Source organism: Sorex araneus, chromosome 7, assembly GCF_027595985.1.
Source record: "Sorex araneus isolate mSorAra2 chromosome 7, mSorAra2.pri, whole genome shotgun sequence".
Lineage (NCBI taxonomy): Eukaryota > Metazoa > Chordata > Mammalia > Eulipotyphla > Soricidae > Sorex > Sorex araneus.
Genome location: NC_073308.1, coordinates 24,482,002 through 24,509,429, shown reverse-complemented (window position 1 = coordinate 24,509,429; position 27,428 = coordinate 24,482,002). Strand labels below are relative to the sequence as shown.

The 27,428-nt window shown below is 35.3% G+C and overlaps 1 protein-coding gene across 5 annotated transcripts in view; it reads left to right on the top strand.

Annotated features, from left to right (window-relative positions):
• BRINP3 (BMP/retinoic acid inducible neural specific 3) overlaps nucleotides 1-27,428 on the top strand; it is a 419,821-nt gene that overhangs the window by 87,335 nt on the left and 305,058 nt on the right. The window lies entirely within an intron of this gene.

Below are 27,428 nucleotides of genomic sequence, written 5' to 3'. Positions count from 1 at the left end.
AAAATTCATTTCTTATTGAATAACCATGAATTACAAAGTTATAAAATTATACATGCTAAAGTTTCAGGTATAATGTTCCAACACCAACTCCTTCCTTCCACTAATGTCCCCAGTTCCCCTAGCCTGCCCCTGTGGCAGTCATTATTTTCTTTTTCCTTTTCCCTTCCCACTAATCCTCTTCTCTTTAACCATGCCACAGTGGTCCCTTCCCTGACCTATCCCAACTCCCCTTCCCCAGTGACAAGTTGCCTACAAGGATGAGTACTCCTAACTTTTGTTTCTATTGCCTTCTGGCATTGGTTATTCCCCTTATGTGTTTCCTTATATCTCACAACAGATTAAGTCATTCTGTGCCAGCCCTCTCTCTCTGGCTCATTTCACTCAGTATAGTACTGAACATATCCACTCATGTAGCAGCAAATTTCAAGACTTTATCCTTTCTTAAGACCTAATGCTATTCTACTGTGTATATCCTACAGCTTCTTTATCCAGTCATCTATTCTTGGACACTGGGGTTGTTTCCAGATTTTTGGCTATTGTGAGTAGGGCTCCAATGAACATAGGAGTGCAGATGTCTTTTTCCACATCATGTTTTTGTACATATGAGGTATATTTCCAGGTTTGACATTGCTGAGTAATATGTAAGCCCAATTCCAAATTTTTTGAGGAATCTCCATGTTGTCTTTCTAAAAGGCTGGACTTCTTACATCCTCACCAGCAGTGAAAGAAGATCCATTTTTCCCCACATCCACACCTGTATTGGTTGCTTTTTTTTTTTTTTGATAAGTGATAGTCTCTGTGGTGTGAGGTTATATCTCATTATTGTTTGGATTGGCATTTAGCTGAGTCCACTGGTATAGATACAATTTTTATATGTTTTTTGCCTTTTATTTCTTTTCTGGGTAAGTTTCAGTTTATCTTTTCTTCTCATGTTTTTCTGAGGTTGTATTATATCATCTTGTTAAGTTCTACCAGTGCTTTATGTATCTCCTATGTAGACAGAACTGTTAAAAGTCTATAAATAAGTAGAGGCAGTCTCTGGCTTGTTTCAGTAGATGGTTCTCAACAGAGGGACATACACTTATTTTTCTACATCATGTGCGCATGTGCACATACACACAGAAACATAGAACAAAGACTAGGAACAAAATAATTATACATATCTATTTGAATTTTTCTAAGTACAAACACCCTGGGAAATTCTAAATGAGAACTATTTATTGTTCTTTACTAATATATCTTCAATTTCATGCCCGAATAGTGTCACTTTCATTTTTAGCTAGAATCCATTGTAATTTGATGGAGAGACACAGAGGACCACAAATTAGCTTCCCTGGGAAGATATCCTAATTCTAGTTTGAGACTTCAGTAACTCAAATTCTTTTGTTAAATTTTTTTGTAAATAAATATAGGTATTTTTTGTCTTTCTTTCTAGGGGTCTTTCTAAGAGTTTTACTGCTTTTCATTTATTTGAGGGAGGCAGGGTAGGTATTTGTCTTTCTCCTAGTTGCATTTAGATCTATATACCTCTAGTATATCTTAAATTTATCTGGAAATTATCTTATTTGTGAAATGTTCCTTTATTAGGCTCAAAAGACATGGCCATGATAAATTAATATAAATCCCCACCCATTGAGAATATACAATCTTAGAGGAAGACTTTATAAACACAGACTTTATCTGGCTCAATGATGTCTATGTGTCTCTATGTTATGTTTTAAGAAAAGGGGCTTATCTGAGAAGAGACATAGAGCAGAAATGGATAATGAAGACTTCTTAGAACAATGGGGCACTTTGTTGTCACTGTGGAGGCTATGCCTGCTTGCAGAATGGGGTCGCATAATGTTGGGGAACAAACCCAGGGCATATGCACCACCTTTTGAGCAATCTCTCTGGCCTCAAAAGTTTATTTTGAGCTAAATTAAGAAGTTTAGAGGATTTGGCGGCTAAAACGACAGAAATGAGACAGTCAACATTCTATTTATTTGGTCGTCTTCATTTCCTTGCCTATTACTGAAATATAGCACAGAGGGTAGGGTGTTTGCCTTGTAGAGTGGCCGACCCTGTTTTGATTCCTCCATACCTCTTGGAATGCCTAGCAAGCTACCCAGAATATCCCACCTGCATGGCAGAGCCTGGCAAGCTACCCGTGGCGTATTCAATATGCCAAAAACAGTAACAAGTCTCACAATGGAGATGTTACTGGTGCCCGTTCGGAAAAAATCAATGAACAATGGGATGACAGTGCTACAGTGTTATTACTAAATTATGAGTAGTACTTAAAGCATATATATTATGAAATTGAAATATGTTTATAGTATAAACTGCTAAAATGTGAGATTATTTTGTATATATGCTAAATTTCAGAAAACTAATGAATTTAATTTAGATTTAACTTGTTAGCTTCTTTTGCAACATAAATTGATCTCTGCATCTATGGAAATTTGTCAAATTACTAGCATTGAACTAAATGCAATAACACAAAATAATGACTTTGAAACTATTTGAATTTATATGATAGTTTAAATATAGTTTTATTTATAGGCCTACTTCATAATTAAATCCACTTCTTATGGCTGTAGTACTTTATTTAGTATATTTCTTAAGTATATGTCCTTCACAAAATAAAATAAATACTGAACAGCATATTAAGTTTACTATATGGTATCATTTAAATATCATTTGTACGATGCATGCTGAAAATAGACTAGAGACTGAACAGAATGACCACTCAATACCCCTATTTGGAACCACAACACCCAAAAGGAAAGAGAGATATCAAATTGGAATGCCCCGCTACAGAGGTGGGGTGGGGTGGGGGGGATAAAACTAGGGGGGGTGGGAGAGATACTGGGTTCATTGGTGGTGGAGAATGGACACTGGTGCAGGGATGGGCTCTTAAACATTGCATGAGGGAAAAACAAGCACAAAAATGTGTGAATCTGTAACTGTACCCTCACTGTGACTCACTAATTTAAAATTAAATAAATTTTAAAAAATAATAAAAAAATTAAAAAATAAATCATTTGTTAGTTTCACATATTCATTTTATTTTCTTAGAAAAAGATTATGAAACTCATACACAAAAACAATTTAAGACATAAAGTCTATCTTGCTGATGTATTATTGTGTAAATATGAAATCATTATTTACACTCTGCTTTTTCATGAAACAATTTTCCTGTAAATTGTGGGAGAATTTTAATAATTAAATTTCCTTAATTAAATCACTCACATGGGTAACTAATTATAACCTTAATTCATATCCTTTATTAACTCTCCAAAAGGATATTCTGTTGTGTTCCAAACTTGCTGACTCAGGGAATAAAAAAGTTCAAATAAATCCTAATTAGGTCAGGGTTTTATTGCATTTAAGTATAGACAGAATTAGGGTATGTTATGAATAGTGAAAAGTTTAAAACTCAGTTGTTTCCACTTTAAAAGACTAATCAATGAAGAAGTAGGTGACACGTCAAATTGTCGGGCAAACACATGGGGAAGTGTCTGAGGAAGAGTTAGAAGCATGGAGATTAATATAAAGAACAACGCCCAAACAGCACATTTCACTCGTTACTGAATTACTGCATGCCTACCAAAGAAATCTTTGTATGAACAATTCCAGCTTGACTTGCAGGACCTTGCTGATAATAGGACATGCTTTAAGAAATATACTGGGGCATTATTCTTAGGTTGCCATGACTTACAGGTAGTAGCATAGAAGGAATGACAAGTATTCATGTCTTCTGTTAATAGTCACTAGTGAAATGAAGGAATAACATTACAGTAGTCTGAAAAGGACAGATGAACCTCAGCTTTGAGTCCATAGGTGGAAAGTAAGGAACTGTGTTCTTTAATAGGAAATCAGACACCAGCCATACCGTAGTGCATGATGGAAACTACAGTGACTCCCCCTTACTGGGTATGCATCCATTGTCTGTCTCCCAGCAGTTATGGAAATGACACATCTTTGTCTTGAAGAGGATTTAAAACTAGAGAAAAACAAAATATTTCTGCCTATAGAATCAGGACACACACCTCCAGGAAACATTTAGTTACTGAAAAGGACTGTGTTTATTTGAATTGGCATCAATTTAGTTCTTTTCTTTTCTATTCTGTTCATGTCTTTTTACCATTTCCAATTTAGTAGTTGGGGCATATAAGAAAACTTGATCAGATAAAAATGAAATAAGCCACTTTAAGAAATGCACATATCCAAAACTCCCTGTTTGTGACTTTGCTTTTGTTATTGGGGGATGATGCAAAATTATTGTATACCATTGTATTAGCTATAGTACAGCAGGTAGGGCATTCCTCTTGCATGCGGCTGACCTGGGTTCGATTTCTCTGTCCCACTCGGAGAGCCGGGCAAGCTACCGAGAGTATCCCATCCACATGGCAGAGCCTGGCAAGCTACCCATGGCCTATGCAATATGCCCAAAACAGTAAAAACAAGTCTCACAAGGGAGACGTTACTGGTGCTTGCTCGAGCAAAATTGATGAGCAATGGGATGACAGTGACAGTGTATTAGCTTCAGGCATACAGAATTATAATTTGATATCTGTATATCATGTCTGGTCCCCATCAAAAGTCTAGTTTCCATTCTCTATCTTGCAATTATCCTCCGTTTTCTTTGTGCCATTTTCTATATTTGTGTTCTTGAAATGGGAAACTTTGGAGAAACTGCGTATTATTTATAAAGCAATAAATCGAGAATCTTTTATTTATTTTTTTTTTGCTTTTTGGGTCACACCCCAGCAATGCTGAGGGGTTACTCCTGGCTTTGCACTCAGGAATCGCTCCTGGCAGTGCTTGGGGGACCATATGGGATGCCGGGGATCGAACCCGGGTCGGCCGCATGCAAGGCAAACGCTCTACCCATTGTGCTATTGCTCCGGCCCCAATTGAGAATCTTTTATAGGTAGTAATGGAATTGTATTATTATTTTAGAAAACATATAGCCATTTATGTCTTAGTAAGAAAGGGATAAACATCTAGTGACTGATCCCTTGTGATAAAGGGAGTGAGAGATCAGGGGTTAGCTATATTGTAGCTGCAAAGACAATGCTTTACATTTTGTGGCATGCATAAGTACTCTAATTTGTGAACGATATCATTAAAACATAATTAAATTAAAATAATTAAGACTGATATTTATTGCTTGATGGAAATATCACATCCTTTATATGTAAGGTTGATGGAAGGTTTCAATCCCAACTTGGCCAATTTATTAGCTGTGTGACATTGAACAGTTCATTCAGTTTTTATTATCCTCTTGGTTCTTCATCTACAAAGTGGCAATGATATTAATTGCTTTAAGTTTGTTAGGGAGAATGACATTGAAGATTAGGATACTGCACCTTATCTCATACTATTTTAATACTCCCTAGTACCTCTTCTTTTAACTACTTCTCTTGCCTTGCAATGAGGGAATTTAAAAAATATTTTTCAAGGTTATTGCATGAGTTGAAAAAAGTAGTAACAAGGAAAGTGAATTTATCCTCTTTTATTATTAATAAAAATAATAGTCTGTAGATTCCATATATTCCAGAGAGGAGTTTCCAGCAACTGAAAAACACTTAGATCTACAGTAAATTATTTTTTAATGGGGAAATTATTTTATTGCAAAAACACAAATATTCTATACTTTGATTCTGATAAACTTTTAAAATGTTTTATTACTGTTGAAATAACATGATCCAGGGAAGTATATGTTGAGATAACATAGGATAGTTATACTACGGTTAATGTTTATACTTTAATAGACAAAGACAAAGTTACTATACTCCACTATCCTCAAAGATTCTATCACAGTCCTATTACTGATAATTTCTCCCTTACCTGGTTACCCTCACCACCCACCTGCACTTTACAACCTTCAACTTCTGTTCTTTTTTCAGTCTAAGGATTTTTCCATTTGCTGTTGTCCAATCTATTTCCATATATATATATACATATATATATATATATTACATATTAGAAAGTGATTTACCATTTGTCTTTTTCTCCTGACTTATTTTACTTACTATGATATCTTCTGCTTCCATCAAGGTTGAAAAGCAAAATAACATCTTTCCTCATAGCAAAGCCATAATTCATTGTATATAACATACTGCATTCCCTGGCATTCCAAACACTGTAATGAGCTTAATTGGACACATATTTTTGAATGAATGTTTTTGTGTTTTGGGGTAGAGGCCATGGAATGGCATTGTTGGGTCCCATGGGCATTTATGAATGGGTTCAAGATTACAGGCAGCAGCTTCCCTTCTAAGTCTAGAATGGAATCTAATGAAAGTGGCTTTGTTAGCAAATCAGCTTATAAACAGTGTTTGAGAGATAAACACATCTTTCTTTACTTATGAAGATGCTAACTCCTAATAAATCTTTAGTAAGTTGAAAGTATTCAGAGTAGAAATGCAACTAATATATGTATCCTATAAAACATTATTGCTTTTGGTAGTTGAGATGTAAAAGTGTAAGATACAATAACCCTTCAAAGGCAGTGACCCAATTATGCTGTTGTCTCCCAGTAGATCCTCGGGAAGTTGTGGGTGCGGAGCTCACTGATCTTGTCCAGTTTTGCGAAACAATATCTTGTGGAACATTGATAATACAGGAGAAAATCCAAATTCAAAATTAATAGTTGCAGTGTGCTTATTGTATATTAATTTTGCCATGCCCTTTATTCAAAAACATTTGAATGAGAATCATTGTAGAAATCACGCAAGTACGATAAAATAGAAGGTTGTTTTTGTTAAAATTAAATATTGTGGTTAACATTAATAGGAAATTACAAAAGATGATTCTAAATGATATTTGGTATGCAAAAGGCTCACTTGACAGATATAAATTGGTATAAATCTGGTATAAATAACAGATACTCATTACTCTCTTCCTAGGGGCAAATATTAGGACATGAGGATGAATGATGATGTAGTTCGTTGAAATAAATTAGTCAAACTGAAAAAGTGCTTCATAAAGATTCAAATGTATAAAATAAAAGCACTGTTCAATGGGAGCTTTTTTTAAATCTTTTATTAGTGAATCACTGTGAGGTTCAGTTACAAACTTATGAACTTTCATGTTTGCATTTCAGTCATACAATGATCATTTACCCATCCCTCCACCAGTGCCCATTCTCCTTCACCAATGTTCCCAGTATCCCACCCAGCACCCCCACCCCAACACCCACCACCCCACTCTGCCTCTCGGGCAGAGCATTCATTTTGCTCTCTTTCCTGTTGGGTGTTGTAGTTCAAAACAGAGATATTGAGTGGCTGTCATATTTGGTCTATAGTCTACTTTCGGCATGCATCTTTCAACCTGAGTGGGTCCTCCCAACATTCTCTACTTGGTGTTCCCTTCTCTATTTCAGCTGCCTTTTCCCCCAGCATGTGAGGCCAGTTTCCAAGCTGTGGGGCAGACCTCCTGGTTCTTATCTCTACTACTCTTGAGTGTTAGTCTCCCATTCTGCTACTTTATATTCCACAGATGAGTGCGTTCTTTCTCTATCTTGGAAGTCTGTCTCTTTCTTGAAAGCTGTTTTTTCCCATTGTTTCGACTTTTTTCCCCTGCAAATTGTGATTATGGAAACATTGCTATTTTTGACTTATAATGTTTGAAAAATGGCAGATTTGCCAGTAGAACTTTTTTTTTCAATCTAGCAACTGGATTCAGAAAAAAATAAACAAATGTGAAGTGGCATAAACTGTATTTTTGATTTTTGGTTATTGCTTAACCTTACGTTTGTACAGAATAAATTAATATAATTTAATTCATTTATATAATAATTTACAGAAAACAATAGGATAAATAAATAAAGTACTTATATATATAAGATATTGTATTTACAAAATTAGCAAAGTCATGAAATAAATAGTCCTTGACTACATAAGGAATGCTCTTTCAGCGTATTACATACCAGAATGCATGTCAATTTGTAAAATATCCATCTTTGAAATAATACTCAAAGTATTTTCAAATGCATTTCCTTAAAATGATGCAATTTGTTAGGCATTTCTTTTTCCAAAGAGCAAATAAAAAATATTTTTTTAAACCAGTCAAGAGTACCAAAAACTTTCTACAGAAAACTTTTTTGAAAGAAATATTTAAACAGTTTATACAGAAATGATAAATATTAATAGCGATTAAAGCATATGATATTAAAAAAACAATGAATAGCAAAATTCACTTTCTCCTTACCTTTAATTAAATTGTTTCCTAATCTTCATTATGTTGTAGTTTTAATATTTCTCCCTATAGTAAAAAGTTATGTGATATTTTAAGTACCTAATTTAAGAGAAGAATAGGACCCTTGAGATCCCTTTTGGAAATAAGCTGATTAAAGAAACCAGCATAGTTTGCAATGTTGTAAGTTTAGAGATTTTACACTTTGGGCACATGCGTATTCTCTATTAAAAAGAGAAGCAGTTACTTGAAAAAAAACTACAAGAACCCATTACCAACTAAAAACAGTGTTATTGGAAATCATGACATTTTAATTGTACTACTCTTAATAATTTCATTTTTATTAAAAAGGAAATTATATTGTGTTCTGAGCACTCATTAAATGCTCCATAATAATGAGGCTAAATAATTGTAAGTAAAGAGAGAGGGAAATATTTTAAAGTATAATAATATGTAACAGAAATGAAAGGCTTGACACTTTTAAAATTCATGTACCTGTTCCCTGGTTTAATTTGTTTCTTTGAATCAGGATCCTTACTAATTATGATGAACAATTTACCTACAATACTTCACTCACTTAACTCATAAGAAATTCAAAATACAACAGAACTGACATTTAATAGTTTGTATAGATTAAAGGTGAACTTAAAAGAATGAAATACTTGTTATTTAGTAATTTATCAGTCAAAATGTTTCAATGCAGAGGGAAATTTTAAAATAAGATGTTAAACTATGTTTCCTCTCCTGATTCTCTTTCTTCCCTTGACTTAGCTTTGGGGCATGTGGATACATTAAAACACTTTTTTTAAAACCGAAATTCTGCAGTGAGTGCATGAAAGTAGCCATAACATCCATTTTAGCATAATCAAATTCAAATCTTAGCAGCCATTTTCAGAGTAATGCATGCACTCAAGGTTTTTCAACATGCTTTTAGATTTAATAGTTCTGAGATGGGAGTTATCTATAAGGGAATTAATCTAAAGAATATTTTGAATTCCTCCTCTCAGTGTATGATTTTCCTAGATAATTAGAAGGGAGTACAAAGGATATGAATTCGTGTGTCTAAAGTTTTCTGATGTCTATTGTTTTATTAAGATTACATATGTATATTAAGAGCCTGCATTTTTTTCTTCTCTCAGACACAAATTGCACAAATGGTTTTTATGTATACGTTAGAACACAGTTTTGTTAGTGCACATGATGACAAGCAGATTGATATAGCACCAAGATTTTGCATGGGGTAAAAACAGAAAAATCCCTAAGCTTCTTAATAAGTGTTGCTTTGTTTCTTTTCATCTGGATGAAGAATATATCTTAACAGACTTCACCTTAGAATACTTCTTCAAGTTGCACCAATCAGAATTATGATATTATTTGGTAAAATAAATTGTAATAAGTAATATTTACTTCTACTGGGATCTTAAAAACACAAGTTTTAATCATCATAATCACAGTTAGTGTCCTTTGACATTCACTATACACAAAAACATGCACAGTAATGCCTGTACATTTATACATAATGTACATACAGTTGACATATTTACACATATTAAGTTCTTGCCAGAATTCCTCTGAGTTCAAGTAAATATTGCGGATAATACACAATTACAATAATTTACTAGATATATTAGTCTCAAAATATTGCAAATAAAGTGATTTCAGGTATTAAAAAGTATACCTTGACTAACGCTAATAATATGACTAGCTTAATTCATTCCCAATTGTATTATATAAGTGGGTCATAATGATAAAGAAGCTAGGGTAAATAAAAACATTGAAAGAAACTCAAAATAATCATTCTAACACAAGCCATTGTTCCTTCAACAGCAAGGTTTATTTAACACTATATAAACAAATAGTCACAAAATTCAGATAAATGAGTCATAATTACATTTTAAAATTTTATTCCCAAGTGGTTCTTCTTTTTTCCTATGTTAGCATTTGGGATTTATTTTATTTACAATGTACCCAGAAATCTATACAACTTCAAGTTAAATAATGTAAAACCAGATCAAGGTTAATTAATTCAGATACACACAATAAAGTTGAATTCTATAGCACATATATCTGGTCACAAAATTTACCAAGTATCATAAAAAGAACACCTTAACATATGATATTAAACAGTCTTTTAAAAAACCTCATTCACTTCCCAACCTGCTTATTCTAGTTCATTTTTGTAGGTTTCCCATCTGATCAACCTGATGAAATTCTTACCTGAAAAAAGGAGTCAAGAATAACCAGAAATGGCCAAAATGAGACCGTTGTTAGGGCGTATGGTTGGAGTTTGACCTATAGAACCAAAAGGCCCCCAGAGCAGCCTTAGGTGTCGTTCTAGGTAGAGTTCCCCAGGTCAAGTGGGTCCAGGCAGTCCCCTGCATTATATGGCCCATGCTGTAACGTGTGCTGGGTCTTTACTCTGAATCCTAGGCTGGTTGGCTAAAAATCACCAGCTGGGACCCCACATCTCTTCAACACTATGGGGGAGGCTCACCCTCCAAAAATAGACTAATCAGAAAAAAATTGACTGGACAAAATCCAGCCGGTAGCAGCTCCAGCCTCAATTTGATCTTTTTTTTCCCTAACCCTGAAAGAGCCTCCAAAGCGGCACCACCTTTAGGAAGGACAAGTAAAGAGAGGCTTCTAAAATCTCAGGGCTAGGACGAATGGAGACGTTACTGAGACCGCTTGAGAAAATCGACAATCAACAGGATGATGATGATGATGATGATGATGATGATGATGATGATGATGATGATGATGATGATGATGATGATTACATTGTAATGAAACATTGAATGAAGTGATGTCATCTGAAGACCTACCTGTTACCTCATTTTCAAAAGCTTAGTTTTCAATTAAAGTTCTATTCAAAGACACTAGTGGTTATTCAGAACCATTCCATATATTTTGAGATATTAGCATTTTATAAACCAAATAGAAGATAATATACTATTCATGTTAATGGCAACTCAGTAAGTATAGACATTTCTTTGTGACTTATGCAAAGATATATTTCAATCTCTATTTGCATTTATTTGATGAAGAATTTATTGAGTTAAATGTTTTTAATGCATTCATTACACAGTTTTATATGCATGTGATGTGTAGGGAACTGCTTAAAAACATTGCAATTACTGTGCTGATATTTAACCGAATTGAAACAAAGACCAAAGTGAGAAATCCATTCTGTTGCATTAATCCAGGTGAGAAATAAAGGTGCTGTGAGTCAAGGTAATTGTTTTGAAGATGGTAAAAGGTGCACAATTTTTGCACAAACTGATCCAATAAATTGGAGAAAGTTGTCAAAAATAATATTTGAGGAGATGGAGAGATAAACAGCAGGTATAAGGCATTTGCGTTGCAACCCCCCAAATGAAGTTCAATCCCTGACACTAACTGCCCCAGAAGGCTAGAAGTGACCCCTTAATTCAGAGTCTGGAGGAAGCCCTAGGTACCCACAGGGTTTGCCTGTCTTGCCCCAGAGAAGAATCACATTTGAGTAACAAAAGCACAGAGCTCAAGACTAAGCCTTGAGGCATTCCCCAGCTTTGAAATTCTTCCTGGAGAACAAGAGAACTTCAGATGAGATGGAAGACAGCAGTGAATAGAACAGGTAAACCAGGAGAGATCTCCACAGTCCAAGCTCTACAGAGGCAGAGTTGCTTTGAGAATTCTGATGTAGCCCAAATGACAGAACTTTTTTCATCTTTAACCTCTTTTGGAAGTCCTTCATTTTCATTACCCTTCTTAAATTTTAATCTCCAAAATTGAACAGTGCTTCAAATTCATTTTGACAGTGCAGAATAGAATGGGCCTTCAATTCCCAGGATAAGCACACTCTAACTCTATTAATGCTGCCTAGGATTAAATTAGCTTCTGCTAGCTTGTCATATTATTTGCTTTGATTAACTGAAAATCCCTAGATCTTTGGCACATGAATTGTTTTCTTGCCAAGGGTCCTTTGTTCTTTAACTTTTACTTAATGATTTCTAAAAAATTATGTCTAGAAATTTAAATTTATCCTTATTAAATGTCATCATTTGGTTTCAGTTAAGTCTGCCTTTTGAATATATTCTCATTTTTGATTCAGCCATCAAATAAGAGTAGTTGCGGTTTAGTGAGAAATTTTCTTCAAACTTCATGAACAGACATTAATTGTCTTCTCTTATTCATGTGCAACAATGATCAGAAGACGTGAGACCTGTGACTACCCATTAGACACCTGTGCAGAGGGTAACAGTGACTCTTCCTATTAATAACAGAGATGACCTTTTTAAAATAATTAAAATATAAAATGCAGTCCCTAAGTCTGTTTGTATTTTAAAAGTATGAGTGTTAATTTTAATGTATAATTATAAAATGATATAATAAGAGAAAATTCTGCTTACATTGTAGTCAAGAAATAGCAAGTTTTTGTTTTGTTTTGTTTTGTTTTTGAAATAGGAAGTGTTGAATGGTGTAAACTATAAGCTCTTTACTTGGATATTTACTTAATTCTTATTGAAACTATTGAAGCTAGATTCTATTAAAAGTTCAATTTTATAGTAAAAAGAAAATCTGAATCCTATCGAAGTTGGTATACCAATTCTCCCTCTTGTCTTCAAAACTCAAACATTGGAACTGACCTATTACACTAAAGCACTTAAAGTAGCTTCTATTGTTTCTTATAAAATCATTCCCTGAAGGGAACAATTAAAATTTAAATTAGTTTAAAATGAAAACTAAAAGTATTATCACACTAATATAACTATCAATATTTTCTATATAATCCTTTATTTAGAAATTAAATATAAGTAATTCTCAATTCTACTAATGTCAAGCAATCTGGAGTCAGGGAGATAGTACAGGGGTTATGACACTTGCCTTGCATGCAGCCAACTTTATTTCAATCCTCAGAACTGCACAGTCCCAAAACACTGCCAGAAGTGAACACTTACCACAGATCCAGGAATAGGTCCTAAACTCCGACGGCTGTGGTGTATCTCCCACACTCCCACGTCAAAAAATTAAAATCCTAGCTTATTTTCTTCACTGTCACTGTCATTGTCATCCCATTGTTCATCAATTTGCTCAAGTGGTCATCAGTAACATCTTCATTGTGAGACTTGCTGTTACTGTTTTTGGCATATAGAATAAGCCAAAGCTTATTATTATTAGCTTGCCAGGCTCTGCTGTGCAGGCGGGATACTCTGGGTAGCATGTTGGGCTCTCCAAGAGGGTGGAGGAATCAAACCCGGGTAAGCTGGAGCAAGGCAAACACCCTACCTGCTGTGCTATCCCTTCTGCCCAGCTTATTTTCTTTGAAAAAAAAAAAGAAATACTGTAATATTTTGTCAAAGTCAAATGCATGTAACTGAGGGTAGGAAAAGGGCTGGGATAGGCCACTGGGCGATTTTGATGACGGGTGTGGGATTAGAATGCTGTTACTGTAAATCCCAATATTGATAAGAAAGAGAAAAATGTATAAATGTAAAATATTTAGTGGTCACATAGCTGATATTTAGAAATCATTAGTTTATCAGTCTCTTATCGGCTCTTTTTGTCCCTAGATATTTTTTTGTATTTTTTAAAACTTCAAGTTGCTTATGTTCACAGAATGCTATAAAAATGATAATCTCATAGAGCTGTGCTTTGGGTAATTGGAATAATGCATGAAAAAACAGCAAAGGCTTACTCTTTTTTTATAATTTAAAAAAATTTTATAAAATTTTTGCTCTTATTTTATACAAATTATATATTTATTTCAATAGACTAAGTGAGTCTCCAAAAAAATAAAATATGAGAATATAAGATACTTAAAGCTTCTATGTGTTGATGGTTATATGGACTTTCCAGAAATATTTTACTAAATTTCATTAAGAATTTGCAAAGCATGGGGCTGGAGAGATAGCACAGCGGGTAGGGTGTTTGCCTTGCACGCGGCCGACCTGGGTTCGATTCCCAGCATCCCATATGGTCCCCTGAGCATGGCCAGGGGTAATTCCTGAGTGAAGAGCCAGGAGTGACCCCTGAGCATTGCTGGGTGTGACCCAAAAAGTAAAAAAAAAAAAAAGAATTTGCAAAGCAACAAATCAAATTTAATTTTAAAGGTATAGATCAGTATTTTCATTTTTTGCTACTCAAAATAAGAATCTGAAATTTAAAATTCCTAGAAAAACATATACCTGTGTTCTGGGATATCCATTTGCAAAATTGAAGTTTTCTAATAATTATTTTTTGTATAAAACTTAGGTTTCTTTTTTCAGAAAAAAATTTTGATGTCTACATACATGTGATTTTGAGATTTCCCAGTGGTAAAGTTGTGTGGAATAATATATATTACAACTTTTCATTTGCTGAGGAGATGATCATTTCAATTCTGTATAGACTACAAATATTACACATACTTCTTTTCCCTTAAGTTCCCATAAGGTGGTTAAGGATATTTATATTTCATTGTCTCTTCTAAAAGAAGGTTTTATCTTGAGTACATAAGAACCAACTGTTAATTGACAGAATGTTAGATGCTAAAAAACCAATTTAAGCCTACCACCAAATATTAGTTTAACTGGAATATGAGGTATAATTTAAGGGAGATATGATGTGTCTCCATCATTAACCCAAAGGAACTATATGTTCGTGTAAGATTATATAAAGTTTAACTTAAGTCGCCTTTGCTCTCTCAGGGGGAGGGATGTCCACATGCAAATGTTGTTTAGTACTTTGGGATTATATATATATTTTTTGAAACTGACAAAAGAGAAACTGCTCAATGATAAAGATAATATGTATTGATCTTCTTTAAAATATTTTTGAATATTGTTTATTGGTACACAGTTATTTTTAACATTTGCAATGTAAAATATTTGTTTTCTATGTTAGACTTCACAAGCATACTATAAAAAGTAATTCTTGCTCTTCATATAACAGAATCGCAGGTTGAAACTCCAGTTATAATGGCAAATATTGCCTAAACTTTAGAATGACTATGGAGCAAAAGGCTTAAATCTTAGATATTGCTTAGCCTTTATCTTAGAAAATATAGTAGTATGAAAAACTTTGTAATTTTACTGAATGTAATTTTTTGCTTTGCAAGTTGTTATATAATGACAATAAATTAAAGACTTTAGCACTTGCACAATGCTGTCCTGTTGTTCATCGATTTGCTCGAGCAGGCACCAGTAACGTCTGCATTGTGAGACTTGTTACTGTTCTTGGCATGTTGAATATATATTAAAGACAGAGTACTAAATTAGTTAACATAAGCCCAAGAGATACATTTTCTGATATATAAATCTCTGCTCCCTTTATCATTCATTAGATGTAATGTTATCAAATAATATTCTATCAAAATTGTGATTTATAAATCTTAAATAATTATAACAATTTTAGGACACTGTAATAATGGTCAAATAACGGCACTTATAAAGTACACATGACAACTAGCATTGGATTTATTACAAAATATTCTATATCTTTAATAATCTATCAGTGTATAATTTGGAGAATATGAAATGCTAATAATAAATAGTAGTTAATACCTGCATATGCTTAATAATTACTTCATAATATACTTCATAATATTAGTATGAAAATAATCCTTTTAAATGTGCTCTAATTCTCACTTATATAGGTCAACAAAAATACAATTTTGAAAGTTTGAGAATTTTCTGGGTGAAGTGTATTATAGAATAATAGAACTAAGGTTTATTTCTGAAGATGATTTCAAATGTATTTCTTTTCCTTATCTTATTTTGCATCATCAACAACAGAAAGAATATTTCTAATACTATTAAAACCATGCTACAAAGTTGAACTCGATAGAAATCTCACAATGCAGGTGTTGTTTTTTATGCATTGAAAATGTTTAGGAGTTAAGGCAAAATATCTAGAACTTGTTCAACAGTTTTAGTAGGTGCCATTATTTACACTGATAATGTGTTTTTCCAAAAAAAATGCTAGAACCAAATTAGGCAGCTTTTTCCCACTGTGAGTGCTTGTAGTAACATGATAGAAATAAAAAAAAAACTGACAAATAATGATTTCAGTGTATCAAAAGTAAGTTTTATTGTTATTTTAGTACTATTACATAAATGTATCTGCTGATTCTAGTGGTCCACAAAAATTTAAAATAAAAAGGGATTATTTTGTGAATAACTTTATTCAAAACACCCAGTTAGATATTTCGTGGTCAAAATGAGATGAATGGAGAGAGGGAAAAAATGGTCCAGGAATGGCTGAGAGCCAATCCACTGATTTCAAGGGCTTCCATTCAGCTCCATGTTCCACCTGCATCACCAACAAGACCTAGATCAATACTGGGTCTATGCTGGGTTGTCAGTTTGCCAAACCAACGTGATGAAAGCACTTGAGGACATTTCAAACAAGGCCGGGTGCACACAACTGCAGTAAAATGCAATGACTGCAGTCTTTGCTCTTTCCAAACTGGATTGGTGTGACTCATGTACACAGCTTGAACCTCAAGGTCGATAACTAGGCACATTCATTGGTGCCTCACAACCTAGACAAACCTGGTGGAATTGTGATTTTGGCCAATTCAGGGGCTACTAATTTTGTGAAAGGGAAGTCATAGTGTCAGCTAGAATTTAACATGAAATTTAATACTGGAATTCCAATTAGAAGGATGCTTGACGTGTCCAGTAAAATTAATTTTGAATGGCATATTTAAGAACAAAAAGATTTTAAAAATACACGCTGCACTGGATTTGCCAAAGATCGGCTGTCCTTTTCAGAAGATTAAGGAATTAGTGTCCCACTTCTTTGCTTCTTGAATAAGTGAAATCTTGTCTCAGTGTGTTCTCAGCATGAATTTATATTTTGTCAATTTTAAAAGCATTGCACTGCTAAGAAGAATAGCTTTGTTAGCAGTCATTAAATGAGTATGCATTTCTAGTTTCTCAGAAGCCATTGAATGAATATGCAGTTGGAACTAAAAACAATGTTTTCATTTGTTATGGTGTATTAAGAGGGAGAATGTAAATCCCAGTTGTGTAGACAAGGGAAGATGTGACAAGATTTCTAAGTGTGAAGTAATTAGAAAAAGTTTGGAGGATTAAAAAAAAAAACAACTCAAAATTCTTTAGAAGTAGGTACATGTGTCTTGGTATTTTTCTTTGTGATTTTGTATTTCACATAACTGAAAAGGGCAAATTGTCCAAGAAGATTTCTTGTAATGCAAATTTTTAGACTTCCTAAGGTAGATAATATGACATTTCAAAATAAATCAGTTACTAATAGGAGAGAAAATGAATTACCACATATGTTCTCTGCAAGAAATAACTGGATTTATGCAATATGTGTATTGATGTTGTGTGAGTACTTATAATTTTTCATCACTATTGATTATGTGGGTCTTTGTACTTTTTATACAACAGAAGATTTCCCCTGAGGAGTTAAGCTTTATATGAAAGTTTCTAACATGAAAATTGCCATGTAAAATCTCAAGTTAATTTTCTCCCATTATCTGTATGAAAAGGAAATACATTAAAAAGTTTTGGGAATAAGTACTCATCCATATACCCAGGATATATAAGTATCAGTGTGTACTGAAAGAAATTAGGTTGTAACATGATTGAGAATTAGATGATGAATTTAATGAAAATTGGCTATCCACTACATACCTTTACATGATTATTACTTGATTTTTTAATGAAACTGACAGAAGTTTATAAATATATTTTTTAATTTTTTTATTGAGTCACCATGTGGAAAGTTACAAAGTTTTCAGGTTTAAGTCTCAGTTATACAATGCTCGAACACCCATCCCTTCAACAGTGCACGTATTCCACCACCAAAAATCGAAGTATAGCTCCACCCCATCCCTCCACGCCCCTAAACTCCCCCTAACCCCCTCCCCCGTGTAACTGATAAATTTCGATTTACTTTCACTTTGATGACATTCAATATTTCAACAAAACTCACTGTTATTGCTTGGAGAGTCTCCCCCTAAAGTCGGACCTGCTGAAAAGGAAGCATTTGATAATTTGTTTTACATTGCTGAGAATGAAGAGGTATGAGGTCCAGTGACCGCACTTAGCGGCCTCACAGTTTTGGGCTTCTGTATTTTAGTATTTTAGTAAATAAGTACAGAGTAATATTTGTCAGAAATTGTATCACTGCCAACTTGTACTTTTCAGTTATATTATATTCCACATATGGGTACAATCTTTATATGTCTATCTCTTTCTTTCTGACTCATTTCACTCAACATGATACTTTCCATGTTGATCCATTTATATGCAAATTTCATGACTTCATGTTTTCTGACAGCTACATAGTATTCCATTGTGTATATGTACCAGAGTTTCTTTAACCAGTTATCTGTTTTGGGGCACTCTGTTTTTTTCCAGATTCAGACTATTGTAAACAGTGCTGCAATGAACATAGAAATGCAGATGCCATCTCTACTATACCTTTTTGCCTCTCCGGGATATATTCCCAGGAGTGGTATTGCTGGGTCAAATGGAAGCTCAATTTCTAATTTTTTGAGAATCGTCCATATTGTTTTCCAAAAGGGCTGAACCAGTCGGCATTCCCACCAGCAGTGAAGAAGAGTCCCTTTCTCCCCACATCCACGCCAACACCGGTTGTTTTTGTTTTTTGGGATGTGGGCCAGTCTCTGTGGTGTGAGATGGTATCTCATTGATGTTTTAATCTGCATCTCCCTGATGATTAGTGATGTTGAACATTTTCTCATGTGCCTCTGAGCCATTCGGATTTCTTCTTTGGGAAAGTTTCTGTTCATTTCATCACCACATTTTTTGATCAGGTTGGCAGTTTTCTTCTTGTGGAGTTCAACCAGTGCATTGTATATCATTGATATCAACCCTTTATCGGATGGGAACTGCGTAAATATCCTATCCCATTCTGTAGATTGTCTTTGTACTTTGGTCACTGTTTCTCTTCAGGTGCAGAAGCTTGTTAGTTTGAGATAGTCCCATTTATTTATCTCTGTTTTCACTTGCTTGGCCAGTGGCGTGTCAGCTTTGAAGATACCAGTGTCTTCAATGTCGTGGAGGGTTTTGCTGACCTTGTCTTCAATGTACCTTAGGAATTCTGGTCTGATGTTGAGGTCCTTAATCCATTTTGATCTGACTTTTGTACATGGTGATAGGTGGAGGTCTAAGCCCATTTTTTTGCATGTAGCTGTCCAGTTTTGCCAACACAATTTGTTAAACATGCTTTCCTTGCTCCACTTTACATTTCTTGCTCCCTTATCAAAGATTAGATGGTCAAAGGGAGGACAACTAAAAGAAAAATTCAAGTTGATTGGTAAATTTGCATGTGACCAATTAAAAATCTTAAATATCTCTTATCGTGATGTAAGTCTATGAAAATAGAATTAAGACAAATATGCCACATTCATTTTGTTAATATTGCAGAATGAAATTAATATAGCCCTGTGACTGCAGCTCTTGTATAGCTTAGTATGTAATTTGGAGGTAGCCAAGCCCTTGAAAGTCATGTTCCTGAGATTCTGAGAACTTTATGTGTGCTAACACTATGTGTTTGGGTGGAATGTAAGATCAAAGAAGAAAATTATATCAAAATCAGAATTGGGGCCATCATGCCATGAAGTTTTTTTAAATTAACAAATTTTTGGAAAGATGGGTTGGAGAGATAATACAGAGGTAGGCTGTTTGCTTTGCACAATGCACCGGAATTTGATTCCTGGCCCTCCAGATAGTCTCCTGAGCCATAGCAAGAGTGATTCTGAGTTCAGTGCCCTGAGCACAATGGAGTGTGTTCCCTCCCTCCAAAAAAAAAAAAAACATTTAAAAAAGCATAAAGAATAAAATGTGAAGTATTTTGTGCAATGGGAGTAAGATTACAAATCTGTAATTTTAATTTAATTTATAGGAAGTTGAGCCTCGTATCCCAAGAATGACATGACTTCTCAATGTTAACCGGAGCCTATCATTAGTTACTGGGGTAGAAGGGGCTCTAATAACTCAGTTTTTAAAAATGAGAAAAACATCATTCTGTTAGTCTATACTACCACAATGAGAGACATAAAATATAATATAGATGAGAGAGTAGTGTAACAGAAGTAAGCCTATACTTTTGAAATTTTTACTTACTGTGTTTTGTAACTTTAAGCAAGTTTTTCAACTATAAATCAGGGAAACTCTTGCTCTTACCAACATCATACGTATGCATGCTATGTATTATGCATGCATGCATTTTCTTCCTTTTTGCATTTCAAGGGGTTGAACCCAGACATTCAAACATCCTTGAAAAGTGCTTCAATGCTGACAAAACAAACTCATGACCTTAAAGGGTTCTCAGTATGATTGATATGAGTGGGAAAAGGATAATATCAGGATGCCATCCAGAAATTCACATGGCACTTTTTTATGTCTAATTCTCAGTGTTTCTGATTGTCATGATTCTTATGTTCTATTAGTTCTTTAGACTTTCCTTATTTTTCATTACTTTGTTTTAAGGGGTACTGATCAGGAAATTTGTAAAATTATTGCTGAGGTATGGCACTGGACATATAATATAGCACTTAGAGAACCTAACTCATTTGTGGCCAACCCTAGTTTTATCCCCAGCACCTAATATGGTCCACTGAGCACAGAACCAAGAGTCAGTCCTGAGAACAGCCAGGTATGGCCCCCAGATTAAAAACAGGGCCCAAATGAAACAAAAAAAATAAAAAGAATAGCATTAAACTGGGTTAGTCAGACATTTTTCTGATAACTAGACTGCTTCCAGAAGTCCAGTGTAGCTTGTTTCTCAGGACTTGATGAGAAATGTCTTCTTGATATCCCCAGACAATATAACTATTTTTGCTAAATGAATAGCAAATGTATTTGATCAGGATTTTTTTACTGTTTGCCTATGACTTGAAACTGAGATTTTTTTTTGGCCAGAGGTAAGCAAAAAATAATGAAACCAACTCTTCAAATATCAGTTCTTTTTTTGTTTGGTTCTCAGTGAGAAAATTATCACATCACTTTGAAAATACTTCTTTTATACATAGAATATATTTAGTAGTCAAATACTCAAATAGCAATTTTATAACATTTTCTTTGTTTTCCATTATTAATTAGTCTGGAAATATTCCCATTGTTATACCTGTTACTTACGTATTGATAGGAGGCGCCTATCTCTTCCTCTACTGTTTCCAACAAGCTGACTTTCATACCTGTCTTTGTCAGGATCTGTGAAGGAATTTATTCTCTTTTCAGTGTTTCATAGCTAAGGTACCATGTTTCATAGTTGCTGCCAGAAGAAATGAAACTCCGGGGTCCAAGGCAAAGGACTTGGTTACTCATGACACAGGAGGGAGCTGGACCTTCATTTCACTCCCTCTAAGGCCCTGCTGAGTCACGTCTGACAGCTCATACAGCTGCTGAGCCTGCTCTTACTTTATGTCACACTTAAAGGGTCCCATGTGGAAAGTCCCAGACCCTAGAAGGTGACGGCTAGTAAGCCAGTTCCACCTTCATGCCAGAGGGAGTCATCATTTTAGCAGACAAGTCAGCAATCAAAGAGGCTCCCTATCCCAAGGAAATATTTCTAGATTTCTCCATTGTCTGCCATGCACAAATTCTTGAAAAGATAATTCAAAAAAATAAATTAAAAAGCCCTATCAAACTAGGAATAGAAGTAGAAACAGCATAAAAATATTTTCTGCCTGTTGGTTATTGCAAGGGGTTGCTACAATGCTGTTCTAGGCAAAAGGAATAGAGCATGTAAAACAGGCCATTTTTTTCTTTTGCAATATGTTTTTCTATTAGTGATACAAATCTTTCTCAGAGAGGTGTCTAGGTAATTATAGCTAATATTATTTGGCCATAAATGAATTATATTTTTCTATCTAAACCAAAACCTATCTGGTGGAAAGGGAATGCCTTGTCTGATTAAGCTCAACTGAGATGTCTTCTCTAAAGCTGGGGAGTAGGTACTACAATGAAAGTGTTGCTTCCTTCTAAGTATATACACTGTCTTCACTCAGTAAGACAGCAGGAGAGACAGCTGTTGTGTCATCACAATAATAAATGGATCCCATTTCATCACATTTGTAATGGACCAGACATTTTATGTTCATATGTATCCTCCAAGGTAGATTTTATTATTTTTGCTATTTGGGGAGAATTTATTGCCACTTGACGCAACTGAGACATAATAACTTCCAAAGGCTTGCAGTTAATGTGTGTTAAAATTTGGGATTTAAACCCCAGGATTTGTGTGTTTTATCATAAGACTGCAGTCACTTTCTCAAGAGACTGCAACCACTCTCTCAAGTGCAATCAAAGTGTATTTATAGAGAGGACCAACAGTTGCACAGTGATTAAATGCACGCTAACTTTTGTTGATAGAAGAACAAGCTGCCAACAGGTTGTGAAATGGAAATAAGCGCAAGTTCAAGAAGCAAATAGAGGTCAACTTCAGAAGGTAAATACTCAAGAGCCAAAAGGTCCAAGGGTTGAACACCTAGTCCAGGACTTGTTTTTTATTTAATTTTTACGTTAGAAACATGTTGGTATCATTGTTGCTATTGTTACAGGGTCACTTCTCAAAGTGCTGAGGTTTGAACCTTGGGTTTCACATGTGTGAGACCCATTTATTCTACCATTACAGTCTCATCTCCACGTTTTATTTATTTATTGATTGATTGATTGATTGATTGATTGCTTTTTTGGTCACACCTGGCGATGTACAGGGGTCACTCCTGGCTCTGCACTCAGAAATTACTCCTGGCAGTGCTCAGGGGACCATATGGGATGCTGGAAATCGAACCTGGGTTGGCCGCGTACAAGACAAACACCCGCTGTGCTATCGCTCCAGCCCCAACACATTTTATTTTTAAAATGAATCGTATTAAGAATTTAGTGGCATTGATTTGAACTAATTTTGTTGGGGTCTGCAATTTGAATACAAAGCACTGCAAGAGTTTAAATATTTTATTGAAGAGAATTGCAACAGACGGGCCAGTCTGCACCCCAAACACAAAAAGATCTGGGGCACGACCCCCTTTGACCTTAGTTCAAGGCTTAAGTAACATGGGACTATGCACAAGTGATTGCCCAGTACTTTCCTGCTGTATTCTGGTTGGCTGGTGCACTTCAGTCAACCACTGGGGACGGTCCTGGTGTTCATCAATTGGATGGCTGACCACCAGGTACTTTCTTGCTGCCCTCTGATTGGCTCTTGCCATCAGCTATTGTTCTCTTGTTCCTCTTCTTCCAGGATGTGATCATGCCCAGTTCCACTGTCAGTTACATAAGAAAGTATAAAAAATTAGCTCCTGATATGGCCGACATTAGCTTCTTAGCAAGATCATCTCCTATAATTGTGAGTTTGAAAGAAAGCACAGGGACACACGGGACTTGAGTGTTTGATGGCTGAGAGCCACGTCCCCAAGCCTGATGAAGGTGACAGACAAAAGGATGGGAGAACAGAGAAATAGGGCCCCAAGCTGGTCGCTAGTCAGTTTATTTCTCTCTCCTCTCCAGCGTAGTTCAATTTTTCCCTGATAGCACAATTGTAGTCGTGATTTTGGTTGTGGTCCAATTCATCATATTTGCATCATCCTAGTCTCCTCATAGACTTCAAAGTCCTCTACTTCATTGTATCTTCTTTCTCACCTTGTCATAGTCTCATAGTCCCTTCTCTCCCCTTACAGCATAGTTATATAGCAATCATGAACGGTGGGGGTGCACATCACTGTATCACTGTCATCCCATTGTTCATCGATTTGCTGGAGCAGGAGCCAGTAACGTCTCCAATCATCCTAGACCTGACATTTTAGCAGCCTCTGTTTACTCGTACTTCCCAATGGTGCTACATTGGAGGCTCTTTCAGGTTCAGGCGAATGAGACCCATCATTTTTACTCATTTTGGCATAGTGAATATGCCTTGGGGAGCTTGCCAGGCTCTGCCGTGAGAGCAGGATACTCTCAGTAGCTTGCCGGGTTTTTTGAGAGGGAGAATTCGACAATAAAAGAGAGCTTTGTTTTATAGTCTCTGGATCTTAGTCGTTGATGGGATTACATGGTACCAGGGGCAGTTTGTAGGTGTGACTGCCTAGTTACTGGAAAAAGAGGGATCTGGATGGAGGAGGCCCATTGCTATATAACTCTGCTACCCTATCCGAGCAGGCTTGCAGGTCTCACCCTCACACATAGATTCCTCTGCCAGTTCCTTCCTGCGTGAGGCTCATTTGACATGTGGAGAGTGGCCTTGAGCATGGTTGTGGCTGGGTTTCGGAGGTCTTCGGCTGCCAGAGCTCTGCTTGGGACTGGGAAGGAAACTCAACCGTCCACCTCCGAGAGACCCTGAGGAAGACAGCTAGGCACAGTGGCAGGGGTACACATAGGTGAGGTTAAACAGTGTCATAACAACAAAGGTAAAGCCCCTCCTTCAGGGGAAATTCTAGGAGATTAACTCAAGGACAAAATCTCATCTGAGGGTTCAGCACTCCAGATTACTAGGAGATCTGATCAAGGGCAGGATTCCCTCCCGGGAGTATTGCTTTCTTCTTTCCTCAGCTTAGTAATCCATTTAAATAATCATAGTAAATTTACTTCTTATAACATTTCTAATCATTTTGTATGAACACAGTAAGAGATATCTTAAGCTTAAAGGTTGGCTCTTCCTGGGAACATCTCATTATGTATTCCAGACCACAGTCCTCAGGCCAGGTTAGTTTTTCCTAAACCCAGCAGGGTCCTTATTTAGTTACTTCTTTTTGGGTCATGGCAAAGTTTGTTCTGTGACCATGTTCTTAACTTATTGTACATATGGTGATTAGCTTGTTCCCTTTTGATGCCATGGTAGCTTACAGCTTGCCCTAGGTCCATCCAGTCTCTTCGTTGGGACCCTTCATTTGGGGTGTTAGGAAGTAAGGGAAACTGAGGTTTAAGTCAGGTAAATATGATGGACACCCAGGAATAAATATTATTTGGAGTAATTTAATTTCCATGTTATATCATCAACTGTCTTCCTGCGTCTATACAGAAAGGAAATCACTAAACCATGCAAGCAACATAAAGGAAAGAGAAAAGCAATATAGGATTATTAGAGCCTGATGGAACTGGGTGTGCCTCAGGGGCACTGCTGTGGAAGTAGCTCAATATATCTAAGCTCCCTGTGGGAAGAGCAAGGACAATCTGATGTTATTCAAAATATAATGGCTACACTTAGGTTTTTATCTAAAAAGGCTTTTTTTTGAATACAACTATTTGAAAGCTGTTGTTTTCAGTCTTACATATTTTGAAGGCTGTTGTTGCTATTTTGTCCTTTTGTTTTGCTGTTCCCACAGTGGTCAAACCTTATTCCTGGCTTTTTGCTCAGAGACCATTCCTGGTGGGTTCTGGAGACAGTATTGGGTGCTAGAGATTGAACTTGGTTGAACCACATGCTTCAATGTTATTTAATTCTAAAATTCAGGTGACTCAAAAAATTCACAATGATGTGCAAACTTTATCTCAACTATCTGTTCCAAAATTATTTGGATCAATTTAGCAAAAGCTTTATGCCCATTATAAGCAGTAACTCCCAATCTCCTTCTCCTCAAAAGGTCTGGTAACCTCTACCTTACTTTCTGCCTCTGAATCCTCCCATTTGGTTTACTCATTGATATGTCGTTGAGTGCGAGTTATTTCCATCTTTAGGGCTATTGTCCCTCACCTGAAATAACAATTTTGTTTTCTCGAGGTCAGTGTGGCTGTGCTCAGGGCTTTTGCTTTGTTCAGGGCTCAGGGACCATTACTAGTGAGGCTCAGGGGAGCTTATGTGGTGCTGGGGATCAAACCAAGTCCACAGTGTATAAGGCAAACAACTTATCAGTTGTAATACCTCCCCTGTCCTTCCAATCATAATTTTTTTATAGTTTTATGGGGGTCATTATTTACAGATCTAAGAGATGAATTTGGTAGCTCATATGGTAACATGCATAGAGTTTGGAAGACTGCTAATTTCTTTTCTAAGGAAATGTGACAGTTTACATTCTCATCAGCAATATATAAGGTGTCCAGTTTATTTCCTACAGCTTGGCCTACATTTAATTGAATTAGTTTATCATGTTTCTGATTCAATCCTCACCCAGCTCCTCAGTCTTTCTCTCGAGTATATTGTATTTATATGTTATATGTTATTTATATGTTATATATCATATGTTTGTTTTCTTTGAATAAATGTCTGTCCTGCTTTTGGGGCTTTTAAAAATTATATCATTCGTCATTGGTTGTTAGATTATAAAATTTCTTTATATTTTTAAATACAAACATGCATAGAGTTTCTAACCCTTTATTATAGTTATTATTTGTAAGCATATCCTCCTAATCTGATCAGATCTTTCACTCTTTTGATAGTGTCTGATGCACAACAGTTCTTAATTTTGATATACAAGGTAACTATTTTATTGACTGACTTTGCATGTGTTTGGATTTGTTTTAAAGATGGTATTACCTGATCCAAAGTCAGATAGATTTTCCTCTGTTTCTTTCTGACTAAATTATAAATTTAGATCTCAAGTTTTGTTTAATTTTGAGTTAAATTTTGAATTTGGTATTATTAGATACCAAATAAGAGAACAGCTTCTCTCCTTCTTGTGTATATATATATGAAATTTCCCTTATCACAGGAAGAGACCTTTTTATCCATGATCTCAACACTCTTGTTGACAATCAATAATAGATATGAGTTTATTTCTGACTTCTCAATTTTATCCCATTTGTTTATCTGTTTAGCTTATGCCACAACCATATTGTCCTCATTGTTGTGGCTTTGTAATAAATTTTAAAATCTGAAAATGAGACCTATTATAGCTTATTCCTTTTAATTTTTATTTGGCTTCAGAATCACTTGAAAGTTCACATGTTTTTTGTTTTGTTTTTTGGGGGGGCTACACCTGGCTATGCGCAGAGCTTCATGTTTTCTGTTATCTGTTTCTTCACAGATATTAAGTAAATATAATTCCTGCACTCAGGAATTACTCCTGCTGGGGGCTTGGAAGACCATATAGATTGTAGGGAATTGAACCTGGGTTGACATTATACTGGAAAAGCACTCTCCCTGCTGTACTATCAATCCTATCCCAGTAGTTTTGCCCTCTTAACATTCTGTCTTCTAAATCATGAATGTAAAGTATTCTCATTTAAATTAGATTCTCTTTAATTTCTTTAAGCACTATGTGCTTTCTTAAGTGTATGTCTTATGCTTTTTTGGTTTAATTTTTAAAATTTATTATATTTTATGTTTTGTAAATGAAAATTTTCATTTTG